The 26,373-nt window shown below is 48.3% G+C and overlaps 1 pseudogene; it reads right to left on the bottom strand.

Moving 5' to 3' along the window:
* Nucleotides 1-21,754, bottom strand: part of LOC146839545 (uncharacterized) — a 93,655-nt pseudogene extending 71,901 nt beyond the window's left edge.
* Between the last annotated feature and the right edge of the window lie 4,619 nt (nt 21,755-26,373).

Genomic DNA, 26,373 nt, shown 5'->3' with positions numbered 1-26,373 from the left:
TCTGTGTCAGTTGATTCCCCCAGTCTCCCTCCCCTCTCCACCTATCCAGCTAACCACAAGCCTCCACAATGTGTCAGTTGTCAATTCTTTTCAGTCCGAGTCCTTTCCAAATGTTTGTGTGCCTCAAGGCACCATTTTACCAAGCAAAAGAAAAACCCCAAAAAACTCCCTACACAATTCTCTGTTCTTCCCCTCAAGTCCTCCCTCTTATCCAGGACCATGGAGGTCCCACAACACCCTGCTGTTTTTACCTGCTCCTCCACAGGATGATACTCATCAGACTCAGATAAGCCTAGTCAACCTATCTAGCTTTTTTCTTGCTTTCTTTTTCCTGGTCTGGCAAGGTAGGCGTGGAGAGAGGGACTCTGCTGAGGGTCGGGCTTGCCATTTCCTCCTCAATGTTGGCAGCGGGGTACTTGTTTCTGGCTGTCGCTGGTGTAGTGATATGATTCCTGCAGGCCCAAGTGTATGTCAAGCGGTGCTTAGTGGAAACCATACACACCTTAGGTGGTAGGTAATAGAGCACAGGGGTTCAGCAGAGTAACAAAGATGGCGGTAAGTATTTGGCACATTGTATAGGATGGCAGTAATCGATAGGAGCAGTTCATCCTCACCAGAGCTCCACTGACCACCCTCAACGTCTGCATCCTCTTCTGCAAGACGTATCTCAGTTTCTCTGGTTGAGACCATTTTATAGCTTTTTTGTTATGACTTTAAATGGTGAATACTCCTTTAGATATATCACAGTTTAGACTTATTCTCGATCCCACAGGAAAAGCCAGCCAATGTCGAGATAGTTGTTGAGCATCCACACAAGGTAAAACCAGATTGGGAATAGATCTGGCTTTATATACATCCATCCATTTTCGTTTCTAAGGTCAAAACAAAAAGCAATGAATTAGCAACAATACATGTGTTAGAAAACTAGAACAAAGTGTTTAATCTCATATATAACCCTAGGTTATAGGCATCTCCATAAAGACAACTCTCACATATGCCAATATTCAGGTTAAATGGAGAAAGCTCCCAAAAAGAGGTGCTGCAACAAAAATTGCCTATGGAAAAAGAACAGCTTTATAGAATTTCAATATCTTCAAATGGCTCAATCATTACTTTACGCCACTGGTCTCCGGGCCAGACAAGATGGTGGTTTTGGGAAGAGCTGCTTGAAAGCCAGCCAGCCTAGTTCAAACTGCAAACGAGAGGCAATTGAAGGTATTGAGATATTGGTTACTTTCAGGATAGTAATATCTTTTTGAGATGATAAAAAAGAAAATTTTAACTGTCCACCTGAGAAAAAATGAATGGGTGGCAAAGTGAGCTAAAAACAATGATGGATTCAACCCAGATCTGTGACTGGGAGTGTGTGAAAAGTTTTGGCGCTCCGCCCATCATCTCCTTGTGTTTGCTTTGTTCACTTTAAGTTGGCAGGGAATGCCCTGACGTGGGTCCCTTGCTCACTTTGCCACTGGATTCAAGCTAGCCTAGCTGATGAGGGGTGTTACCCTTAAACCGGTCCCAGAATGCTTGTTTCCACTCCAGGGAAGACCTGGCTTGGCAGTTTGGGCTGGACTGTTCCCATGAGGCACAGGATCAAGACTGATTTGCATATAGCTGGGTCTGAACTGGGGTGGCGTAGTGAGCTAAAGAACGGTGATGGATTCAACCCAGATCTGTGACTGGGGGTGAGTGTCAGAAAGGTTTCAGTGCGCCGTCCATCATCTCCTTGTGTTTGCTTTGTTCACACCTTCAATTAAGCCATTGATCAATAGCTACTGATTACTCTACTCCACGGGCTAACCCAATATTCCTCACCAAGAAAAGAGGAGTATGTTCTGGAGATGCAAGAGTGCCACCTTAGAGTAGAGTACCAACTTGCCATGGATAAGTGATAAAAATCGGAGTCTCTAGTTGGCAGTGGTATACATCTGTCCAAGTAGGGACCCTACCTTCTAGTCATGGTAAGGGGATTACACAGCTAAGATAACCCCAGCTCACCCCCTTGGTAGCTTGGCACGAGCAGTCAGGCTTATGTAAGAGGCAATGTGTAAAGTATTTATACATAACACACACAGTAATGCAGTGAAAACACTACAAAATGAACACCACACCTGTTTAGAAAAATAGCAAATATTTATTTAATCTAAACAAAACCAAAATGACAAAAATCCAACATACACAAGGAAATATATGATTTTGTAAAGAATAAAGCAAAAATACAGTTCCTTGAAGTTGATAGCGCCAAACAGGGCTATCACAGAATTGTGACCAACAAATCTAACAGTTCAGTCCGACCTGGATAGAGTCGAGCGCTGGTTACAGTGTCTGGGAAGACCCGCAAACAGTATCTTGGATTTGAAGAGGCCTCGAGGACCTTGTGGTGAAGTGTAGAAGTGAGGCGTCGCTTGAGTTGAGCGGCATCGGTGCTGCATGTCAGTACGGAAGTCGGTGAGCACCTGATGTCACATTCTTTGCAGATCAAACTCCATGAAGTTGAAGTCAGGAGCGCTGATGACTGCTGTGTCATCGCAGGCGGTGTGTCGTGCACTTCACGATACGGTGTCCGTGGCTTCGGTGCAGGCAGCGGCGTGGCGTCTGTTCAGCACGGTCGTCGGTTGACCCAGGGATGCGATGATGTCACCTTCGGTATCTCGTGCTCCTCACGAGGCGGTGAGATGGGCTTCAGTGCAGGCAGCGGCGATTGGTGACGATGTCAGAGTCGGTGGTGCTGTCGTCGGCAGACCAGGGGCTATGGTGCCGTCGAGGGCGGTGACCACGGCTACAGTGTAGGCAGTGGAGTCGGTGATGGTGCGAAGCGGTGTCGTCGGTAAAAGTAGGGTTGTGTGGTTGTAGAAGTCAGTGTCCTCAGCCACAGTGCAAGCAGCCTTGTTGCTGACAATGTGAAGCGTCGTCGTCGCTGAGACTAGGGCTGCGGTATCATTGAGATCGGTGCTGAGCTCACCCAGTGAGCGGTCACTGTGATGGCTTCGGGAATCCTTTTCTAGAAGTTACAGCCCGGCAAACACCTCAAGTGGCCCAGAACTGGAATTGACGCCACTTGGCAAATTCAGAACTACCAGCAATGGAGTCAAGGTGCTGTAGGTGAAGTCTTTGATGACCCTGAGACTTCCAACAGGACGCAAGCAGGCACAAGCCCTTTGAGAAACTTCACAAGCAGGATACACAGCAAAGTCCAGTCCTTTTCCTCTCCAAAGCAGAAGCAGCAACTCCAAGCCACCACTGCAAAGCAACACACAGCAAAGGGGTAGAACTCCTCCTTACAGCTCTTCTCCTTGACAGAGTCTCCTCTCGTTCTGGATGGGTTCTAAAAGTCTGCGGTTTTAGGTCCAATACTTATACCCCTTTTGGCCTTTGACGTAGGCATTCTTCAAATGATTGTCTTTGCAGTGCACACATTCTTGTACTGCCTGGTCTTATCTCCAGCCACACTCCAGGGGGCTGAAGACAGCATTGTGAGAGGCCAGGCATAGCCCTATTCAGATGTATGTGACAACTCCTCCTACCACTCTAGCTTAGGAAGGCCCATCAGCCTGGTGATGGGTCATCAGGATATGCAGGGCACAGCTCAACTCCCTTTGTGTGACTGCCTAGAGTGAATGCACAAACAACCCATCTGTCAGTCTGAACCAGATGTTGATTCCACAACAGGAAGAGGCACAGGATGATAAAGCAAGAAAATGCCACTTTCTAAAAGAGGCATTTTCAAACACACAATTTAAAAACCACTTTCCCTAAAAGAGGTATTTTTAAATCCTGAGTTTTGGGCCCAAACTCCAAATCTCTCTCTTCCCAATTGATAGGTACACTTGCAAAATGTTGCAAGGCAGCTCCAATGATAACCTATGGGAGAGATAGTCCTTGCAATAATGAAAAACAGAATTATCAGTAATTCACTATCAGCACATGTAAAACATACCAGTACATGTCCTACCTTTCACATACACTGCACCCTGACCCATGGGGGGCACCCTGGGCCTACCTTAGGGGTGCCTTACATGTAGTAAAATGGAATCTTTGTGTCTGGCAAGTGGGTGAACTTGCCAGTTCTACATAGCAGTTTAAAAACTGCACGTGCAGACACTGCAATGCCAGGCCTGAGACATATGTACAGGGTTACTCATGTGGGTGGCACAACCAGTGCTGCAGGCCTACTAGTAGCTTTTGATTTACAGGCCCTGGGCAACCATAGTGCACTTTACTAGGGACTTACCAGTAATTCAAATATGCTAGTTATAGAGAACCAATCCGAAGTACATATGCACTTTAGCACTGATCCGCAGTGGTAATGTGCCCAGAGTCCTAAAGCCAACCCAAACAATTCAGAAAAAATAGGAGGCAAAACGTGGGGGGGGGGGGGGGTAAACCTGTAAGAAGAGCCAGGTCCAGCAATAAGCCTATAGATAAGCCTGCCGATTTCCCAAAGGCATCCTAGATAGGTTCATCAGAGGAACATAAGAGGTGGACAGTACTGAAGAGCAAGTGAAGCCAATCACCAAATTTGCTGTATTATAGCCCTGAAGCTGGAGGAGTCAGTTAGAACCCACACACAAGGGTAGATTGGTGCTTACCATCATCTCAGAAACATCTGATCAGCAAATGGAGAAGAAGACACTAAGGGCCAGGAAGATGATAACAGTTATCATCACCACTTGGAAAGAAACATAGGCTAGTTGTGGTGACCCAGTGCACTAATGGATCTACTACAAAGGTATGTATTTGCTCCCAAGGTCATAGCTTCAAATCTAAGTCAATCCATTGAGAATGTCATTCTTCTGGGAACCATACAATGAGAACCATTGAGTCAGATAACAATAAATAATTGTTGTCACCCCAAAACAATAAGCCCTCCCACTCCCCGCCACGGGTGAATTGTCTGCTTTACAAATACCCCAGTTATGTTATGTATGAGACATATCTGTTATTCAGGGCCCTGCATTGTGATGCCTCACACATTGCCTCTTCCTACCATTAAGCTAGCATATGTCAGACTCCAGGTTCTAGCGGTGATCAAGTCCTCAATCTACAAAAGGGTGCTGCTCTCTGATCTGATGCTTTGGTGGAAAGCGAGGTGACAATGTGCTTCTAGGTGTTAGGCAACAGAACTGGGAGAAAAATCATCACATAAGTTTTCAAAAAAGCTACTGGAAAAAATGAGTGCTGATTTTTGTGTCACCACCAATGAGAGATAGCTGCCAATAGTTGTCGACAAATACTCTCTGTATCTAGAAATGAAATATTGAATACTCCCACAGAAGAGGCAACACACACTTTCCTGGCTGCTGTTGTCATGACAAGTCTCACTGCCATCAACATCTCTGCTCATTCACCCTGGCATCCAGCTACCCTTCTCCCTTGACAGAGGGAACGGCGATCAAATACCAGTAGAGTAATAACAAGGTAAAGCAGTGGAGATGCACCAGAATCTCAGACATCCGGGTAGGAAATCTCATGCAATACCCAGGAGCAAAGCTTAGGATGCCCTTCACATCATAATCATTCAGGGAAACTACCCAGAGAAATGCAATGGTTTTGTCAAAAGGATTATCCACATTAAAGAGAATGTGTCTGCATATAAGAGCTATCAAGGTCTTTACTCTGAAGTTTATGAGGACACTGAAGACTCTCCCAAACTATATGACAGTGACAGAGCACGTGACAGGTCGTCATCACTACATCAAGGTACACGCCAACGGGCACTGAGCATGCCATTTTGGAATATTAGCCATCCAGCAGAAACATACAGGCGCTCTCTACAACGAAGTTCTTCCAGAGTGTCAGCCAAAGACAAAAAGACTTGATATACCTTGAGACCTGACTCGAGGCATGTTCATTAAGCCTGACCCCTCACTTGGACATGATCAAGCTTGTGACCCCCAGTTTTATTACAAACAATTTCCCCAGAAATTTTACTCATCCAGTCAACTGGATCTCCACCCAATTGGACCTCCATTCAACGAACCGCCAAAGCCACTTCACGTGTTTAGGTGTTGTCCTTCAGTCAATTATGTGAAAGAATGTTATGGTTACCAAAATGGTTGTTACTCAAGTTCTTTATGTGAAAGGATAACACTCATAGTGAACTGTGGGAACACGCCCTCAACATCAGGCGTGTTCTGTGCTTGGATGTGAAAGATTGAATAAGAAATTGAGCTTGACGATGATGATTGTAACTGTGCCACTGCAACCCAGCCAGCAAAGCTTGACATAAGCACTGTGGGTCTTATATTTACTGCCAAGCTGAGGACAATGCAATTACAGTATCTAACAGGTACTAAAAAAAGGTATAACTCCCACTAGACAGTAACAAAGGGAGGTGTGTGTAATACTTGAAAAGCTATGGTGTACTAACCCACTCTGAATTAAAAGGGTTTTGTATTTCATGTTCAAAATGTACTTTATTGAAATTCTAGGAACTTAGACTTACTTACTCTTCCTCACTTAGAAGAGAGCAAGGAAAAACAAAAATAGATACATTTTGAATATGTTTCTTTATATCTATGTGTGTGTGTGTGTGTGCACATCTAAATATATAAATGCATATACACACACACACACACACACGTGTTACCATCCTTGTGGGGACTATGTGTGAATACCTGCCTTGTGGGGACTAACCTTTCCCAATGTTTTTAAAACACACCAATAACAGAAAAATGTGAAGTAAAAATTTATGATACAGGATCCTGCTTCAAATTTGCAAATATATTGTTATTTAATTATGCGCACAGCACCATCCTTGTGGGGACTTGAACACGTGCTACCATCCTTGTGGGGACCTAGTCCGTAACACTATTTGTGATTGAATACAGTCGAAGGCACATGGCTAAATGTTTATTTTATCAACAATATACACAAACAGCATTATTATCTATTCATATATGAATTGCTGCATCTACACTAGTTGAGTACATTACAGACAGATTATGTTAATGTGCCAGAAAATATCATATCATATGCTTAAAGAAAGACACTTAAAGCTGTATTCAACCTCTTTATTAGTGCTTAAAATCATCTTAGGATATAAGGGAACTAACACATAAAGAAATTAACATATGGAACCAAGGAATATGGTCAAGTGGAACGCAGAGGTTGATTAGCTGCTTAAATGTTTGCCAAAATAGATGTTCAAGTCCCCACATAGATAGTGGGTGAAGATCATTGTGTTTAAGTCTCCATAGTAATAGTGTGTACATTCAAAGCTTAAATCCCATTATAAAGAGTGTGGGGCTAATGATGTTCAATTCCACACAAAGGCTCTGTGTAATTATAGGAATGCAACCCACAAAGATGGTATGTTATTATAGCGATGTTGAAGTCCCCACAGAGATAGTGTGTTATCATAGAGATGTTCAAGTCCCCACAGAGATGGTGTGTTATTAAAGTGATGTTCAAGTCCCCACAAAGATAGTGCATTATTACAGTGTTGTTCAAGTCCCCACAAAGATAGTGTGTTTTTATGGCGATGTTTAAGTCCCCACAGAGATAGTGCATGAAGGTGATTGTGTTTAAGTCCTCATTAAAAACGGGCCCGATTCACAAAGGTAAACTTAGACAAAGTCTAACTTTACTACTTTTTAGTATTCACAAAGGTAAATTTAGACCAAAAGTCTAACTTTACTACTTTTCAATATCCACAAAGCCTCATACAGAGAATGTGAAGCTGATGATGTTCAAGTCAAAGCAAACAAAAGGAGATGATGGATGGAGTGCTGAAACCTTCCAGTCACTCACCCCCAGTCGCAGATCTGGGTTGAATTCAATATCGTTATTTAGCTCAATTCGCCACCCCAGTTCAGACCCAGCTATATTTAAATCAGTCTTGACCCTGTGCCTCATGGGAACAGTCTAGCCCGAACTGCCAAACGAGGTCTTCCCTGGACCGGAAACAAGCATCCTGGGACTGGTTTCGGGGTAAAACCCCCTCATTAGCCAGGCTAGCTTGAATTCAGTGGCAAAGTGAGCAAGGGACCAATGTCTGGGCATACCCTGCCAACTTAAAGCAAACAAAGCGTTTGCAAGGAGATGATGGAAGGAGCACTGAAACTTTTCAGTCACTCACCCCCAGTCACAGATCTGGACTGAATCCATCATCGTTCTTTAGCTCACTTCGTCACCTTAGTTCAAACCCAGCTATATGCAAAAAAGTCTTGACCCTGTGCCTCATGGCACCCCTTGTGCTTCAAGTGGAAACAGAGCTTGCGTTTAGTTACAGGAATGCTCAAGTCCCCACAGAGATGGTATGTTTTTATAGTGATGTTCAAGGCCCCACACAGAGTTTTTCATTATAGTTTTTTTCAAGACCCCACAAAGATAGTGTGTTATTATAGTCATGTTTAAGTCCTCACAGAGATAGTGCATGAAGATGATTTTGTATAAGTCCTCATTAAAATAGGGTCCGATTCACAATGGTAAACTTAGACAAAAAATCTAACTTTTCTACTTTCCAGTTTTAACAATGTAAACTTAAACCAAAAGTCTAACTTTACTACTTTTTAGTATTCACAAAGCCCCATACAGAGAATGCGAAGCTGATGATGTTCAAGCCAAAACAGAGCTTGTGTGTAATTACAGAAATGCTCAAGTGCCCACAGAGTTGGTGTGTGACTATAGTATTACCACGGTCGCCAAATAGAATGTCTGTGATTATAGACATGCCCAGGTCCCCACAGAGATAGTGTGTGATTAGAGACTTGCCCAGGTCCCCACAGAGATAGTGTGTGATTATAGAGATGTGGAAGTCCTCACAGAGATAGTGTGTGATGATAGACATGCCCAGGTCCCACGTAGATAGTGTGTGATTATAGAGATGTTAAGGTCCCCACAGAGATAGTGTGTGATTATAGACATGCCCAGGGCCCCACATAGATAGTGTGTGATAATAGACATGCCCAGGTCCCCATAGAGGTAGTGTGTGACTACAGAGATGACGAGGTCCCCACAGAGATGGTGTGTGACTATAGTATTTACTGTGTAAAGGTTGCATTGAATTTCTCTTACTGTCACGTGGTCTTTGTTGGAGAACACTGGCATTTAAGGTATGTAAGGTATTCAGTGGCCCTGGCTGCATGCAAAATTACATTTTTATATCTATGTTCGTGGAACACTAGGGATCTGGTTTTCAAAATCAAAATGTGGTCACCATGAATATCGGACATTCTACTCAGTCCTTTTTTATAGTTTTCTTGCATTCTGTGGCTTATTGTTCTCATACATAATGATAAAATAATAAAGTTCCAGAATGGAAAGGATAAAAGTAGAATTTGATGAATTACTCTTTAATGGTGCAGTGTGTATGTGCTAACATCAAGGAGAGGCTTGTGAGAACTTAGTGTCAAGAAACCATGCAGCACATAATTGAAAATTTGCAAAGTCGGACATTTTACCTATACATTTCAAATAAGGAAAAACGCACGAGCAAATACAAAGCATTTTACTGTCTGTGCTTTTCAAAGTACTCCCGAACTAAAACATCAACACAGAAAAGTATGGATTGAAATGAGAAATGTTGTTTTTCTCTATTCATGGACACTTAACAGTTTACTTATATTGGTATATAGTTCATGGGTTATTTCAAAATATATTTCTAGCCAATGCATAAAGGTGCAAAAATGCGCGTTTTTATAGGTCCGAGAACGGAGGTTGCATTCGCCTTTTCACTACTAACAGGATAACATGCAGTGAATGTGTCACTGACGATGGCAACAGTGTAGTGTCCTGAGAGATAGGGCACTAGGACCCAGACGAGGGCAGAGAGCAGGAGAGGTCACCGGACACCAGTTCCGGTCAGAGAGGGCGAGGGGCAGAACACAGGAAGCAGGGACCAAGACAAGACGTGCAGCATGCTGGCTGCAAACGATATATATAATAAAGCATTAGAAACTGACCTGGCTGTGTGGTGATCCTTGCAGCAAAGCGACGCGACAAACAGGTTCTTTCATTTGCCTTTCTAGATTTTTTCCTTCCTCCTCCTCTGGGAAGAGCCCTTTCACTGCCTGTTCAACTTGGCAGCCCTTCCCCCCCCTGATCGTGTGCAGGGTGGGGACCCAGCAAAGCACAAGAACCTCTATTGTCATTCACCTGGCTGTGAAAGAGGTGTGAAGTGGAGCTTCCCTCAGCTCTCTGCATGACAAACACATTGACTTTCCCGCGTCCCCAGTGCTTGCATAGCTGAGAGCCTTCCCGAGAGTTCTGATTTCTCAAGCTCTCCCCTCCTTGCTTATAATTCCTCTCTTTTGGCACAAGGAGCAAGGATACTTGTTTTGTGCCTTTCTTATAGTGTTCACGCATACTTTGAGCCTCGGGGGCTTCCATTCATTAGCCCCCTTTTCTCTTGCATTCTCCCTTCTGAAAGTTCACTTTGCTCAGGATGTTTGTATGAGGAGGTAGATCTCTGTCCCAGATGTAAAGTTTGCACTTAGGAAGGCATGTGTTCATAAAATGTTCTGTATTCAGGAGTAAACACAGCGTGTACACACAACAGATCCTCTTAGAAGCACGTCTGCTGAAGCTGTTGAAGTCATTGTTAATAATGCTTTCATTTATGAAATAGCTCCCGCTGCGGGCCACACAAAGGCTTTTCTAAATACATACTGCAGATTTTTACGATCGGATTCACGATTATTTTGCCTGGGTATCCAGTAATTTTTAAGTACAGCTCCCGGTGAGTGCACGAAAGGAGCATGTATATGAAAGCAGCTTATATATGAAAGTCGTGCTTGCTCCAAACTGTCAATGGGGCAAAGAAAATTGTTCATTATTAATGAAGTGGTTGTGCATGGACAGAGTGAGCCCAAAACAAGTGCTCTCATGAAATAATTGTGTGCGTGAACGAAGTGTACATAAATGACTTTTGTGTGAGAAATGCAGGGGCCTATAAAATAAGGGTGCTTACGGCAGAGCGCACCCATGAAAGAAAGCAGTGTGTGCATCAGCGAACATGTGCATAAAGGCAGTATGTGCATGAATCCAATGCATGCATTCAATGAGTTTAGACACAAAGTAATGTGCAGGAGACAACTGTGTTCATGAACGGCTCTTTTTCATTCAAGCATCTATCCGTTTATATCACATTATCACCCTTCCATTGACCCACTGAAATCCACCATTTCACCTTTGCATTCTCTCATCCATTCATTCTTTCATCAATCATTTAATCTACATCCATCCATTCTGTCATCCATTCATAATAATCCATCCAATCACTCTGCCATTAATAGTCTGCCATCCATCCCTTCATTCTGCCATTCATCCATCCACTCAATCATCCATTCCCACATCCTTCTACTCTGCCATCTATTATTTCATCTTTTCACACACCTTTCGTCACTTTACTTCCCATCATTTACCTGTCGGTCTGCCTTCCTTCCACCTTTCCATCCACCTATTCATTTACTCACCCATCCATCTATTCATTCACCCATCCATTTATTCTGTAAAGCTGTCCATTCACATATCCTTTTACTCATCCTTTCACCCACTCATCCATCTATTCATTCACCCACTCACCCATCCAGCATTCTATTCACCCTTCCTTTCATTCAATATTCATTCCTTCCTTCTTTCCCTTTTCTATTTTCCCACCTTTCGTTATTCCATGCTCCTGGTTGCTCTTCTATTGATCCTATATTCCATTGTTGCGTTAATTATGAACTTTTGTCTGCCGAGTTGCAGACATAAGAGGCCCATAAAAAACCCCACCCAACTTAGGGCCAGATGTAGGTGGCTAAATACCGGTCGGTAATGCCAAAATTCGGTAAATTACAGCGTTACCGACCGGTATTTAGCCATTCCTAATGTAGGTAAGGAATCGGTAAATAAGGAATCGGTAAATACCGATTCCTTATTGCTCTTGCATTTGAGGAATCGGTAATACCGATTCCTTAAATGCAATGTAGGAAGCACATTAAAGAGTGCTTTTGAGCCTTAAGAAATCGGTAATTACCACCAACTTCAAGTTGGTGGTAATTACCGATTTCCTTTAAAAATTAACTTTTTGGTTTTTTGTTAAGTGCCATGTGGCACACATTCATGCCGTTAAGGCATGTATGTGTGCCACATGTGCACACATGCACATTTCAGGGGTGCAACAGGGTGTCCTTTTGACACCCTGGCACCCTTGAAAGTGCTCCCGCTATTAGCGATTCGGTAATACCGAATCGCTAATAGTGAATGTCTTCACATTCATTCCTATGGGCCTCCAAGCCCATAGAAATGAATGGGTAGGGATTCCTTATTACCGACTCTCAATTACCGATTCGGTAATAAGTAATATTAAGGATTCAGTATTGTTTACCGAATCTTTACCTACATAGGAAATACCGATTTCTTAATCGGTAAAATTCGCTATTAAGAAATCGGTATTTCAGATTTACCTACATCTGGCCCTTTGCTGCTAAAGTAGTGATTCACTACACCACTAATTGAATCCTTCTATGTATCTCATCCAAAGTGCTTCAAGGTTACTGCTAGGAGGGTATAACATTGCTTCAGTTAGCTGCCTGAAAAAAATGTAGCCTTTACCACAAAATGCTATTCTCTCACTCCTCATGTAATTATAATATAAAAGAACATATTCCATGTTGCATTGTAAAATGTAAACAAAGGCAAAGCAATATAAAGGCTCTGTATTTTTGGTATAAGCATTAAACTGTAACAATTGCCATTGGTGGCCCTAGGTTACTTGCCAAAAGCAAGCAAATCAGCTTATATTGTATCGCATTGTATTACACATTCATTCTTTAATTGTAGGTAAGGATCAAATGTCCCTAATGAAGACCCAAATTGCTTTTAGGAATCCTATAAAACCACTGACAATTTTTAGACCCAAATAGTCTAAATTCAATAGCTACATGGCAATGAAGTTTTATATTAATAAATAGAGAAAAAGGTTAATTTGAATGATAAATATAACGATAAACATAGGGCTATGCAGCTTTTATTTTTAAAGCGTTTGTGTTCTACTGCTAAAGTGTGTTTCTGGTGAGCAAAGTGTGTTTAAATGCAAAGTGTGTTTAAGCCTGCCGTACCGCCTCCTGTCTACAGGGGCAGACCTGAGCAAAAATATAAACACACTTAATGAAACACAGGTCCCCACAAGGCAATTTTTTAAAATGTTGTAAAAATTGGCACATATGTTCCTGAAGTCATTCTTTATCATTTAGAATACATTGTCTTGTGGGGACCTGGGTTCAGGTCCCCACAGTGCAATCAAGTCTCCACAGCGTGAGTGTGGTGTTATCACACTCAAGTCCCCACAAGGATAGTAACACAAACCCACACACACACACACACACGCTTCTTAGACTGCTGCTATTGTCCTGGGGCTTTCCTACACCATGAGGGGCACCGCCTGTGCTGAGCCTCCAAACACGAGCTGACAACCTATTCTGTGAAGGAGTTTCTGTAGAAAACTGCCTTTTCTGCATGGTTACCCCAGACTTTTTGCCTTTTCCTGGACGCAAAAGTTTGCTAGCTATGAATCTCTGTGCACTTTAGTGATAATGTGATGGTGCCCCTCTTTTCAACATGGACAGATCCGGATTATCCTAATTAACATACTTAACTCAACTATGAGTCCTTAGTATATCGCGCCTAAGTGTACTCTGGGCCTGGAAGTTAAAAGTCACAAGTGGACGGGAGCACCCATTGTGCCATCCATTACAGTAACAATGTAAACATGACTCCAAGCCTCCAACCAGTAGCCTGGCAGAGCAGTTTTAATCTGCAAATTCAAGCTATCAAAATAATCCCTTTTGTCAGGCTTAAAGAACACGTTACTTACCATCGGTAACACCTTATCTGGTAGACAGTTGTTTTAGCCGCAGAATCCTCACCTTAGAAATAATCCCAGGCATCAGACCGGAGTCTGATGTTTTTTTTTTTTTTTTTTTTTAAATTTTTATTGAAACAATAAGTCAGTTACAAGCATGGGCCTACAACCACCAGGGCCGGCCGCTAGATTCAGAAAGGATCGTACATTAGTTAAGACAGGCGACTCCTGGGGCCCAGCCCCGTAAGTGGCTCAGGATAGCTCGAAAGAAGCAGGAGACATACATTTAACATAAATAACAACTAAAAACAAAAGGCGAGGCATAAGGGCAAAAAGCGTGGGTCAGGCTACATCCGGGGGACTTTATTCCAAACCTTCAATTAGCTATCAACAGGAGGGAGTACTGAAAGATCGGGGGGGGGTAACGGGAGAGAAACATCTATATTCGATTATTACAGCCAGTTGCAAGGAACCATCAAGGGTCAGGGGGACAAGGCAATATCGGTGTCCACTAGGGGGGGCGTACAGGTACCCCCACGATACGCGTTCCATTGCCCCCAGATTCTACCCCATGCCCCGGGTTTACCGCGGGCCACATACACAGTCTTCTCCCTGAACATACACCAGTCCATGTTCTCCTTCCATACTGACACGGTGGGTGGCCGCTGGGAGCCCCAAAGCTGCGCAATATCCCTCTTGGCAATCATGTATCCCAGGGCCGCCCACCGAGTCTGAGCCGCGTTATAATCATTGGGCTCCCACACATTCAAGACACAGCGACGCACCTCCGGCAGCAGCGCAACCCCGGTGACTTGTCCCATGACCCCATGAACCCGACGCCAGTATTCCGCCACCTCCCGGCACTCCCAAAGGATATGGAGAAAGGTGGCACTGAGCCCACACCCCCGCTTACAGAGCCCATCTTCCGAGAATCCCATCGAGACCAGACGGGGGCCCGTCACATACACCCGGTGGAGAATCTTTAGCTGGACCAGGCGGAGACGGGCTGGAATGGCTACTTCCTTGGGGGACGATAGTGCGGACTGCCAGTCCTCGTCGTCTAATTCCACCCCGTCCCCCGTCCACGTCTCCCGAAGGCGCACCAAGTGGTCAGCCCGATTATTAATAAGTTTTTTATAGATTAAAGAGATAGTACTGTCGGGGACATGACCATCGAGTATGCGGTCCTCGAGGGGCGAAGAGGCAGGGATCTTGGTCCCCTCCCCAAAGACAGAGAGCAGGGCGTGCCGAACCTGGGCGTATCGGAAGAACTCCTTTTCCGTGAGTTCGTATTCGCTCTGGAGCGCCGCGAAGGTCTTAACCGCGCCCTTCATCCATAAGTCTCCCACTCTACTGATGCCAATCGTGTCCCAACGGTCAAACCCCTTCGTTGTCCAGAGGCTTCCCAGTCGGTCGGAGGCAAATAAAGGAGTAGCACATGTTAGTCGCTCACTCCAGCCCATGGCTACATTGGCCGCCTTCCAGATCCGTACCGCGATCTTAGTAGGGCCCGTCAGGGTCCGTCCAGCCGAGCGGGAGTAAAGCGCCCTGTTATAGTTCCCACCGGGGAGCAAGAATTTATCCATATCATACGCCGGATTCAAGCCAGGCGCATACGTGGCATGGTTAATGGCCGATAACTGCGAGGCCCAATAATACCCGCGAATGTCGGGAAGCGCGATGCCCCCATCGTACCAGGGGAGAGTAAGCTTGGCCAGGGCGATACGCGCCCGTCCGTCCCACACCAGTCTCCTCTGCAGGCTCTCCACCTCCCGAAAGTAGGCCACTGGAATGATGTCGAAGGAGTTCTGAAGTGCATAGAGGAATCTGGGAAGGGACATCATTTTAAACAATGCTGCCCGACCCAGTGGGGACAAGGGCAGCCTACACCACCGCGCCGTGTCTTCCCTCAAACGCCGAAGTGGAAGCAGGAGATTGTGCTCATAGCGAGCCACCGGGTCCAACGAGACGTGTATCCCCAGGTATTTAAAGCCGGACAGAGATATTTGAATCGGAAGCCGAGGCGGCAGGAGAGGGGGGCCACCGGAGATAGGATAGACACAGGATTTAGACCAGTTAATCGTGAGACCCGAAGGAAGTCAGAACATCGAAGAGAACGTTAAGCGACTGCCGCGGTGAGGTAAGATACAGGAGAATATCGTCAGCATATAACGAGACCCGATCCTCAAAGCCCGGGGCCCACCGGATCCCCCTGATCGAGGGCTCCCAGCGGAGCCAAGCAGCGAGTGGCTCCAGGGCGAGAGCAAAGAGCAGAGGGGACAACGGGCACCCCTGCCTCGTACCCCTACCGAGAGCGAAGGGCCGGGAGACCCGCCCATTAACCACCACCTGAGCCATGGGTCCCGTGTAGAGAAGCTTCACCCAGCCAAGAAATCCCTCCCCAAAGCCGAATTTGGTCAAGGCAGCCCAGAGGAATGGCCACTCGATGGTGTCGAAGGCCATCGTGGCATCTAAAGAAACCAGCACGGCCGGTTCGGAGAGGTATTCTGCCCTGGCGAGGGCGCCATGGAGACGCCGCAAGTTGAGGGCGGTGTTGCGATGTGGGATGAAGCCGCATTGATCAGGATGAATCAGATCGCAGATGACGCCCAACAAACGATTGGCAAGGACTTTAGCCAGGATTTTAGGCTCTGCATTTAGCAGTGAGATAGGCCTGTAGGAGGCACAGCGGTCCCGCGGCTTACCTTCCTTGGGGATCACGACTATCGTGGCCAGTCGCTGGTCGAGCGGAAGGGAACCGGCCTCAAGGGACTCCTGAAACATACGACGGAGGAAGGGCGCTAGTTTATCCGGGCGCAACTTATATAATTCGATAGGGAGACCATTGGGACCCATGGCCTTGCCCGAGCGAAGGGATCGAATCGCAGTCGCTATTTCATCTACCGACAAGGGAGCGTCCAGCTGCTCACGGTCCTCGGCGGACAGGCCGGGCAAAGCAATGTCCTTCAGTAGAAGGCAAGAGTCTTCCTCATCCCTATCAGTCACCGGGGAGTACACGGTCCGGAGGTGGTCGGCAAAACATTCCACAATCTCACCAGGCTCAGTCACACACACTCCATCCGAGACACGCAACTCCGGGACCACACGATTCACTCTCTCCTTCTTGTCCAGCCACGCAATCAGCTTTCCCGCCTTGTCCCCGGCATCATACAATCGACCCTGCTGCTCCCTATACATAGTTTTGGCAGCGTCAGTGACAAGAGATCTGTATTCAAACTGTTTCAGGCTGAGGGCGTGGAGCCCGTCCGGAGTGACACCCGCCTCCAAGGCCGACTCCAGCCCCGAGATGTCAGTCTCCAGCTTCACCACCGCCTCACTCCTGAGCTTCTTAGCCACCACTATCTGGGAGAGGGCGTGTCCGCGGATTACGGTTTTAAAGGCTTCCCACAGGGACATTGCAGACAACACCGACCCCTCGTTTTCAAGAAAGTATTGGTCCATAGCCTTAACCAGACTATCGCGGTTCGTAGGGTCTCGCAGGTACCACGGGTTAATGGGAGCGATCCGCCCTGCAGACCGCGACTCGGTGTCAAAGAGAAGCCACAGCGGGGAATGATCGGAGATACCCCTCGCCAGGTGCCTGACCTCTCGAATTCGACCCGTCTGCGCCGCGGGCATAAGAAAATAGTCTAACCTAGAAAGACTCCCATGTGCCCCAGAGTGAAAGGTGTATTGACATTGGGTCGGATGCATTAATCGCCAACTATCCACCAGGCCGAAGGTCTCCAACAGACCACCTAGCCAAGCCTGGGCAGCGGGGAGGGCCCTGGGTGGGTGACGATCCAGGTCACCCGAGACCACCGAGTTAAAGTCCCCGCCCATAAGCAAAAGACTGCCCGGAAGTTCAAGCAGCATTCGACCCAAGTCCGCGAAGGTGGAGTTCTGGAGGCCCGGGGGGACGTAAACTGAGACCAGGGCAAGGGGATGCCCCTCCCACCTCCCAGTCAGACAAACATAACGCCCTCTGTCATCTGAGACTACCCTGGTGATCTCCAACGGAAGTGAGGATCGCAGGAGAATGCCCACCCCCCTGGAGCCAGTGGTGAAACCAGAGTGAGCCACGAGGCGGTATCCCCCCCTGTTCATTGCATGGCAGACATTACCAACCAGATGCGTCCCCTGGATAAACACCACATCAGGAGTCAGACGACGCAGATATTGCAGTACTACACCCCGTTTGATACGGTCCCCCAACCCATTGACGTTCCATGACATCAGCTTCAACCCGTCCCCCCCCATCCCCTCCAATAGATCAAAGGTCCCCCCGCAAGTAGCACAAGTCCCAAAAGTGGAAGAAAATCAATACCTCGCCCTGCAAACAAAAAACACACGACAAAACAACCCCTCCTTCCCCCCCACCCCCCCAACACCCAACTCCCCCCACCCTGCACCCCTGCGGGCCAAAAAACCCCCCCAACTTGCAGTGTGCCTGTCGCCCAACTAACCCCAGTCTACAAAAAGACCCCGGAGGAGGAAAGGGACCCGTCCCCGCCCGCCCCCCGTACAGGTCCTAGCAAAACACACTGAACCAAAGAAGTACAACCCAGCTGAGCAGTGCAAAATGGCAAAATCAAGGACCACGAGTCACTCCAAAGGGGACCCGTCACCGTTGGCACCTGCAGAGGGCCCGGGACGGCCACCTCTGTCCGGTAGCGAGTCCAGCCAGTCACTCACGGCCACAGGAGAGTCAAAGAAGGCAGTCCGATCCTCATGTTCCACTCGGAGTTTGGCAGGGTAGAGCATAGAGTACTTTAGGCCCAGCTCACGAAGACGACGTTTCACCCCCTGGAATCCCATCCGCTGTTTCTGGACAAGTTGAGTAAAGTCCGGATAAAAGTTAATGGATGAGTTCTCATGTCGAACCGGGCCATGGACACGTGAGGCCTGCAGAATCGCATCCCGGTCTCTGTAGTAAAACAGTTTGGCCACGATAGGCCTCGGGGGGGCCCCCGGCCGTGGCCGCCCGCCCGGAACTCGATGAGCCCGTTCAACGGCAAAGAATTTACTCAAGCCCGCAGGGGTCAGCTGTTGGAGGATGAGTTCCTCGACCAGGAGGTCAACCGGGCGGTCGTCGGAGGACTCCGGTACGCCGATGACACGAATGTTGTTGCGTCGGGCCCGTCCCTCGAAGTCCTCCAGCCGCCGGGCCATCTGATCATTGACCACCTTGATGTCACCAAGCGCGGCCTGCAGGCCCGACACATCCGCACCAAGGGTGGAGGTCCGCGCATCGAGAGTTTGAACCCTCTCGTTTGTTTTGGAGAGATCCGCCCGTATTAAGGTGACATCAATCGCCACCGTATCGATCTTGCGGGCCAGGGCCTCGTATTGCGTGGCGATGGTCTCCCTGATGCCATCAATGGCGCCCATGATATCCTGTAGGGAAAGTTCCGAAGAGACGGATGTGCCCCCACCGGCGGCGTCTGAGGGGGGACCGGCCGTTCCAGGGGAGCCTCTGCCCTGAGTGTAGCGGTCCATGTTGTTGGTCTGGACCGATCCTCCACGGAGGGAGGCCTTAGTCTTACGCCCCTCGGGGCCCCCCTTGCCCCCCATGTGGTCACAGACTCCGAGGGGGACCGCCGATCAAAAGTAGCCGAGGTACAGGCCCTGGAAACCAGCGCCTCACCCGAGGCAACAATATGGCGGTGCGGGGGGACCCAAGGCGATAGGCACTCTAGTGGCAGGTGGAGACAAAGCCTTGTGCAGAGGTCGAGGAAACACCCCGCCACCTCAAGCGCTCCACCGGCCAGCCCCCTGAGGTCTGAAAGTGAAACCGAAAGTGGTCGAGCGGCCCCTGGCACCGAGCTGCAGCCGCTGTTGTTCAATTGCGACACGGCTCCACGGTTCACCTTCGCCCCGGGCACCTCCGTCGGGTGGGTCCCAAAAGTTCAAACAACGATAACTCAGGATTCCCAGGTCCGATTAAATTTCTGAAAAGAGATACGTGCTCAGCCGGTCGTCATCTCCCAGATTCCATAAACCACGTCAGGATATTGTCAGGATAAATTCCGAGGAGCAGCGAGGGTCCGGGGAGCCCTGTGCTCACGCGACCATCTTGGATGCGCGCTAGGCTCCTCCTCCCGAGTCTGATGTTTTTGAGCAGTACCCCTGGATGCTTGTAGGTGTCGTCATTCGGATCGACGGCATCCGCGCTAAAAGTGACGTGCGTGGTCCCTTTATAGGTGATACCCTGGTGCTACCCTGGCATGCTGTTTTCAGTTACTTTCATGACTGTCCATGCTAGGAGCGCGGAGGTACAATGAGAACTGACCACTAGTGTGAAAAACTAAGGCCCTGAGAGGGATGTCTCTTATACTTCAATCGGCTCACAGAGTGCGGAGGATGGGAGGGTCTGTAAGGAATCTGCGGCTAGATAGAGTCGCTACCAGATAAGGCATTACCGAAGGTAACTTGTTCATCTGATAGATCATTCTAGCGACAGATTCCGCTTCTTAGAATAGATACCTAAGAAAACTTGCCCAAAGGTGGATCTGCGAAACCAGTTTCGAATCAAACAGTCCTACAGGACCAAATAGGTGAAGTGCCCGTCACGACGGACCTGACTGTTCAGACAGTAATGTTTGGTAAATGGGTGCAAAGGCGCCCACATTGCTGCCTGACCGATATTCATGAGATGTAAACTGGTCGCAGTCTTAGCTCTGGTGGAATGAGCACACATACCCGCAGGGGGTTGCGTCTTGGCCAGTGGGTAGCAGATCTTGATGCACAGCACGATCCGTCTTGAGATGGTCTGTCCCTTCACAGCCTTCCCTTTCTTTGCTCCTACGTCCCTCACGAAGTGTTGATTGTCCACATGGAATGATTTTGTGCGATCAGGGTAGAACAACAACATTCTGCTTGGGTCCAGATGGTGGAGTCTCTCCTCCTCTTTAGAGGGATGAGATGGAGCAAAGAAGGCAAGCAGGGCGACACGAGCAGTGTGCGACCTACCTTTGCACAATTTATTACGGCTCCCTTGAGCCAACGGGCTGACGAGCCTTGGATCTGCACCTGCGTGCCATGAGAGGTACTTGACCTGTTTTAATTACATTTTTGGCAGTCCACGCGGCACCCCTTACACTGACCTGCTCCCTGCTGACGAGAGGCAACTACCTCGAAACACGTGTCCAGGGATGGCTAACGCAACACATACTGTTCTTTATACATCGTGGCATAGGCGTACTCGCTGTCGCCACTACATTTACCACAGTTCCTTGGGGCAACTTGCTGGTGTGACGAGCAGTGTGCGACCTACCTTTGCACAATTTATTACGGCTCCCTTGAGCCAACAGGCTGACGAGCCTTGGATCTGCACCTGCGCGCCATGAGAGGTACTTGACCTGTTTTAATTACATTTTGGCAGTCCACGCGGCACCCCTTACACTGACCTGCTCCCTGCTGACGAGAGGCAACTACCTCGAAACACGTGTCCAGGGATGGCTAACGCAACACATACTGTTCTTTATACATCGTGGCATAGGCGTACTCGCTGTCGCCACTACATTTACCACAGTTCCTTGGGGCAACTTGCTGGTGTGACGAGCAGTGTGCGACCTACCTTTGCACAATTTATTACGGCTCCCTTGAGCCAACGGGCTGACGAGCCTTGGATCTGCACCTGCGCGCCATGAGAGGTACTTGACCTGTTCTAATTACATTTTGGCAGTCCACGCGGCACCCCTTACACTGACCTGCTCCCTGCTGACGAGAGGCAACTACCTCGAAACACGTGTCCAGGGATGGCTAACGCAACACATACTGTTCTTTATACATCGTGGCATAGGCGTACTCGCTGTCGCCACTACATACACCACAGTTCCTTGGGGCAACTTGCTGGTGTGACGAGCAGTGTGCGACCTACCTTTGCACAATCAGACCGGAGTCTGATGTTTTTGAGCAGTACCCCTGGATGCTTGTAGGTGTCGTCATTCGGATCGACGGCATCCGCGCTAAAAGTGACGTGCGTGGTCCCTTTATAGGTGATACCCTGGTGCTACCCTGGCATGCTGTTTTCAGTTACTTTCATGACTGTCCATGCTAGGAGCGCGGAGGTACAATGAGAACTGACCACTAGTGTGAAAAACTAAGGCCCTGAGAGGGATGTCTCTTATACTTCAATCGGCTCACAGAGTGCGGAGGATGGGAGGGTCTGTAAGGAATCTGCGGCTAGATAGAGTCGCTACCAGATAAGGCATTACCGAAGGTAACTTGTTCATCTGATAGATCATTCTAGCCACAGATTCCGCTTCTTAGAATAGATACCTAAGAAAACTTGCCCAAAGGTGGATCTGCGAAACCAGTTTCGAATCAAACAGTCCTACAGGACCAAATAGGTGAAGTACCCGTCACGACGGACCTGACTGTTCAGACAGTAATGTTTGGTAAATGGGTGCAAAGGCGCCCACATTGCTGCCTGACCGATATTCATGAGATGTAAACTGGTCGCAGTCTTAGCTCTGGTGGAATGAGCACACATACCCGCAGGGGGTTGCGTCTTGGCCAGTGCGTAGCAGATCTTGATGCACAGCACGATCCGTCTTGAGATGGTCTGTCCCTTCACAGCCTTCCCTTTCTTTGCTCCTACGTCCCTCACGAAGTGTTGATTGTCCACATGGAATGATTTAGTGCGATCAGGGTAGAACAACAACATTCTGCTTGGGTCCAGATGGTGGAGTCTCTCCTCCTCTTTAGAGGGATGAGATGGAGCAAAGAAGGCAAGCAGGGCGACACGAGCAGTGTGCGACCTACCTTTGCACAATTTATTACGGCTCCCTTGAGCCAACGGGCTGACGAGCCTTGGATCTGCACCTGCGCGCCATGAGAGGTACTTGACCTGTTTTAATTACATTTTTGGCAGTCCACGCGGCACCCCTTACACTGACCTGCTCCCTGCTGACGAGAGGCAACTACCTCGAAACACGTGTCCAGGGATGGCTAACGCAACACATACTGTTCTTTATACATCGTGGCATAGGCGTACTCGCTGTCGCCACTACATTTACCACAGTTCCTTGGGGCAACTTGCTGGTGTGACGAGCAGTGTGCGACCTACCTTTGCACAATTTATTACGGCTCCCTTGAGCCAACGGGCTGACGAGCCTTGGATCTGCACCTGCGCGCCATGAGAGGTACTTGACCTGTTTTAATTACATTTTGGCAGTCCACGCGGCACCCCTTACACTGACCTGCTCCCTGCTGACGAGAGGCAACTACCTCGAAACACGTGTCCAGGGATGGCTAACGCAACACATACTGTTCTTTATACATCGTGGCATAGGCGTACTCGCTGTCGCCACTACATTTACTACAGTTCCTTGGGGCAACTTGCTGGTGTGACGAGCAGTGTGCGACCTACCTTTGCACAATTTATTACGGCTCCCTTGAGCCAACGGGCTGACGAGCCTTGGATCTGCACCTGCGCGCCATGAGAGGTACTTGACCTGTTTTAATTACATTTTGGCAGTCCACGCGGCACCCCTTACACTGACCTGCTCCCTGCTGACGAGAGGCAACTACCTCGAAACACGTGTCCAGGGATGGCTAACGCAACACATACTGTTCTTTATACATCGTGGCATAGGCGTACTCGCTGTCGCCACTACATTTACCACAGTTCCTTGGGGCAACTTGCTGGTGTGACGAGCAGTGTGCGACCTACCCTTGCACAATTTATTACGGCTCCCTTGAGCCAACGGGCTGACGAGCCTTGGATCTGCACCTGCGCGCCATGAGAGGTACTTGACCTGTTTTAATTACATTTTGGCAGTCCACGCGGCACCCCTTACACTGACCTGCTCCCTGCTGACGAGAGGCAACTACCTCGAAACACGTGTCCAGGGATGGCTAACGCAACACATACTGTTCTTTATACATCGTGGCATAGGCGTACTCGCTGTCGCCACTACATTTACCACAGTTCCTTGGGGCAACTTGCTGGTGTGACGAGCAGTGTGCGACCTACCTTTGCACAATCAGACCGGAGTCTGATGTTTTTGAGCAGTACCCCTGGATGCTTGTAGGTGTCGTCATTTGGATCAACGGCATCCGCGCTAAAAGTGACGTGCGTGGTCCCTTTATAGGTGATACCCTGGTGCTACCCTGGCATGCTGTTTTCAGTTACTTTCATGACTGTCCATGCTAGGAGCGCGGAGGTACAATGAGAACTGACCACTAGTGTGAAAAACTAAGGCCCTGAGAGGGATGTCTCTTATACTTCAATCGGCTCACAGAGTGCGGAGGATGGGAGGGTCTGTAAGGAATCTGCGGCTAGATAGAGTCGCTACCAGATAAGGCATTACCGAAGGTAACTTGTTCATCTGATAGATCATTCTAGCGACAGATTCCGCTTCTTAGAATAGATACCTAAGAAAACTTGCCCAAAGGTGGATCTGCGAAACCAGTTTCGAATCAAACAGTCCTACAGGACCAAATAGGTGAAGTGCCCGTCACGACGGACCTGACTGTTCAGACAGTAATGTTTGGTAAATGGGTGCAAAGGCGCCCACATTGCTGCCTGACAGATATTCATGAGATGTAAACTGGTCGCAGTCTTAGCTCTGGTGGAATGAGCACACATACCCGCAGGGGGTTGCGTCTTGGCCAGTGCGTAGCAGATCTTGATGCACAGCACGATCCGTCTTGAGATGGTCTGTCCCTTCACAGCCTTCCCTTTCTTTGCTCCTACGTCCCTCACGAAGTGTTGATTGTCCACATGGAATGATTTTGTGCGATCAGGGTAGAACAACAACATTCTGCTTGGGTCCAGATGGTGGAGTCTCTCCTCCTCTTTAGAGGGATGAGATGGAGCAAAGAAGGCAAGCAGGGCGACACGAGCAGTGTGCGACCTACCTTTGCACAATTTATTACGGCTCCCTTGAGCCAACGGGCTGACGAGCCTTGGATCTGCACCTGCGCGCCATGAGAGGTACTTGACCTGTTTTAATTACATTTTTGGCAGTCCACGCGGCACCCCTTACACTGACCTGCTCCCTGCTGACGAGAGGCAACTACCTCGAAACACGTGTCCAGGGATGGCTAACGCAACACATACTGTTCTTTATACATCGTGGCATAGGCGTACTCGCTGTCGCCACTACATTTACCACAGTTCCTTGGGGCAACTTGCTGGTGTGACGAGCAGTGTGCGACCTACCTTTGCACAATTTATTACGGCTCCCTTGAGCCAACGGGCTGACGAGCCTTGGATCTGCACCTGCGCGCCATGAGAGGTACTTGACCTGTTTTAATTACATTTTGGCAGTCCACGCGGCACCCCTTACACTGACCTGCTCCCTGCTGACGAGAGGCAACTACCTCGAAACACGTGTCCAGGGATGGCTAACGCAACACATACTGTTCTTTATACATCGTGGCATAGGCGTACTCGCTGTCGCCACTACATTTACCACAGTTCCTTGGGGCAACTTGCTGGTGTGACGAGCAGTGTGCGACCTACCTTTGCACAATTTATTACGGCTCCCTTGAGCCAACGGGCTGACGAGCCTTGGATCTGCACCTGCGCGCCATGAGAGGTACTTGACCTGTTTTAATTACATTTTGGCAGTCCACGCGGCACCCCTTACACTGACCTGCTCCCTGCTGACGAGAGGCAACTACCTCGAAACACGTGTCCAGGGATGGCTAACGCAACACATACTGTTCTTTATACATCGTGGCATAGGCGTACTCGCTGTCGCCACTACATTTACCACAGTTCCTTGGGGCAACTTGCTGGTGTGACGAGCAGTGTGCGACCTACCTTTGCACAATTTATTACGGCTCCCTTGAGCCAACGGGCTGACGAGCCTTGGATCTGCACCTGCGCGCCATGAGAGGTACTTGACCTGTTTTAATTACATTTTGGCAGTCCACGCGGCACCCCTTACACTGACCTGCTCCCTGCTGACGAGAGGCAACTACCTCGAAACACGTGTCCAGGGATGGCTAACGCAACACATACTGTTCTTTATACATCGTGGCATAGGCGTACTCGCTGTCGCCACTACATTTACCACAGTTCCTTGGGGCAACTTGCTGGTGTGACGAGCAGTGTGCGACCTACCTTTGCACAATTTATTACGGCTCCCTTGAGCCAACGGGCTGACAAGCCTTGGATCTGCACCTGCGCGCCATGAGAGGTACTTGACCTGTTTTAATTACATTTTGGCAGTCCACGCGGCACCCCTTACACTGACCTGCTCCCTGCTGACGAGAGGCAACTACCTCGAAACACGTGTCCAGGGATGGCTAACGCAACACATACTGTTCTTTATACATCGTGGCATAGGCGTACTCGCTGTCGCCACTACATTTACCACAGTTCCTTGGGGCAACTTGCTGGTGTGACGAGCAGTGTGCGACCTACCTTTGCACAATTTATTACGGCTCCCTTGAGCCAACGGGCTGACGAGCCTTGGATCTGCACCTGCGCGCCATGAGAGGTACTTGACCTGTTTTAATTACATTTTGGCAGTCCACGCGGCACCCCTTACACTGACCTGCTCCCTGCTGACGAGAGGCAACTACCTCGAAACACGTGTCCAGGGATGGCTAACGCAACACAT

This window comes from Triturus cristatus, chromosome 4_1 (genome assembly GCF_964204655.1).
Source record: "Triturus cristatus chromosome 4_1, aTriCri1.1, whole genome shotgun sequence".
In the NCBI taxonomy this organism is placed as follows: Eukaryota; Metazoa; Chordata; class Amphibia; order Caudata; family Salamandridae; genus Triturus; species Triturus cristatus.
Note: the sequence above shows the minus strand (reverse complement) of the source record. Positions and strands in the feature narration are given on the sequence as shown.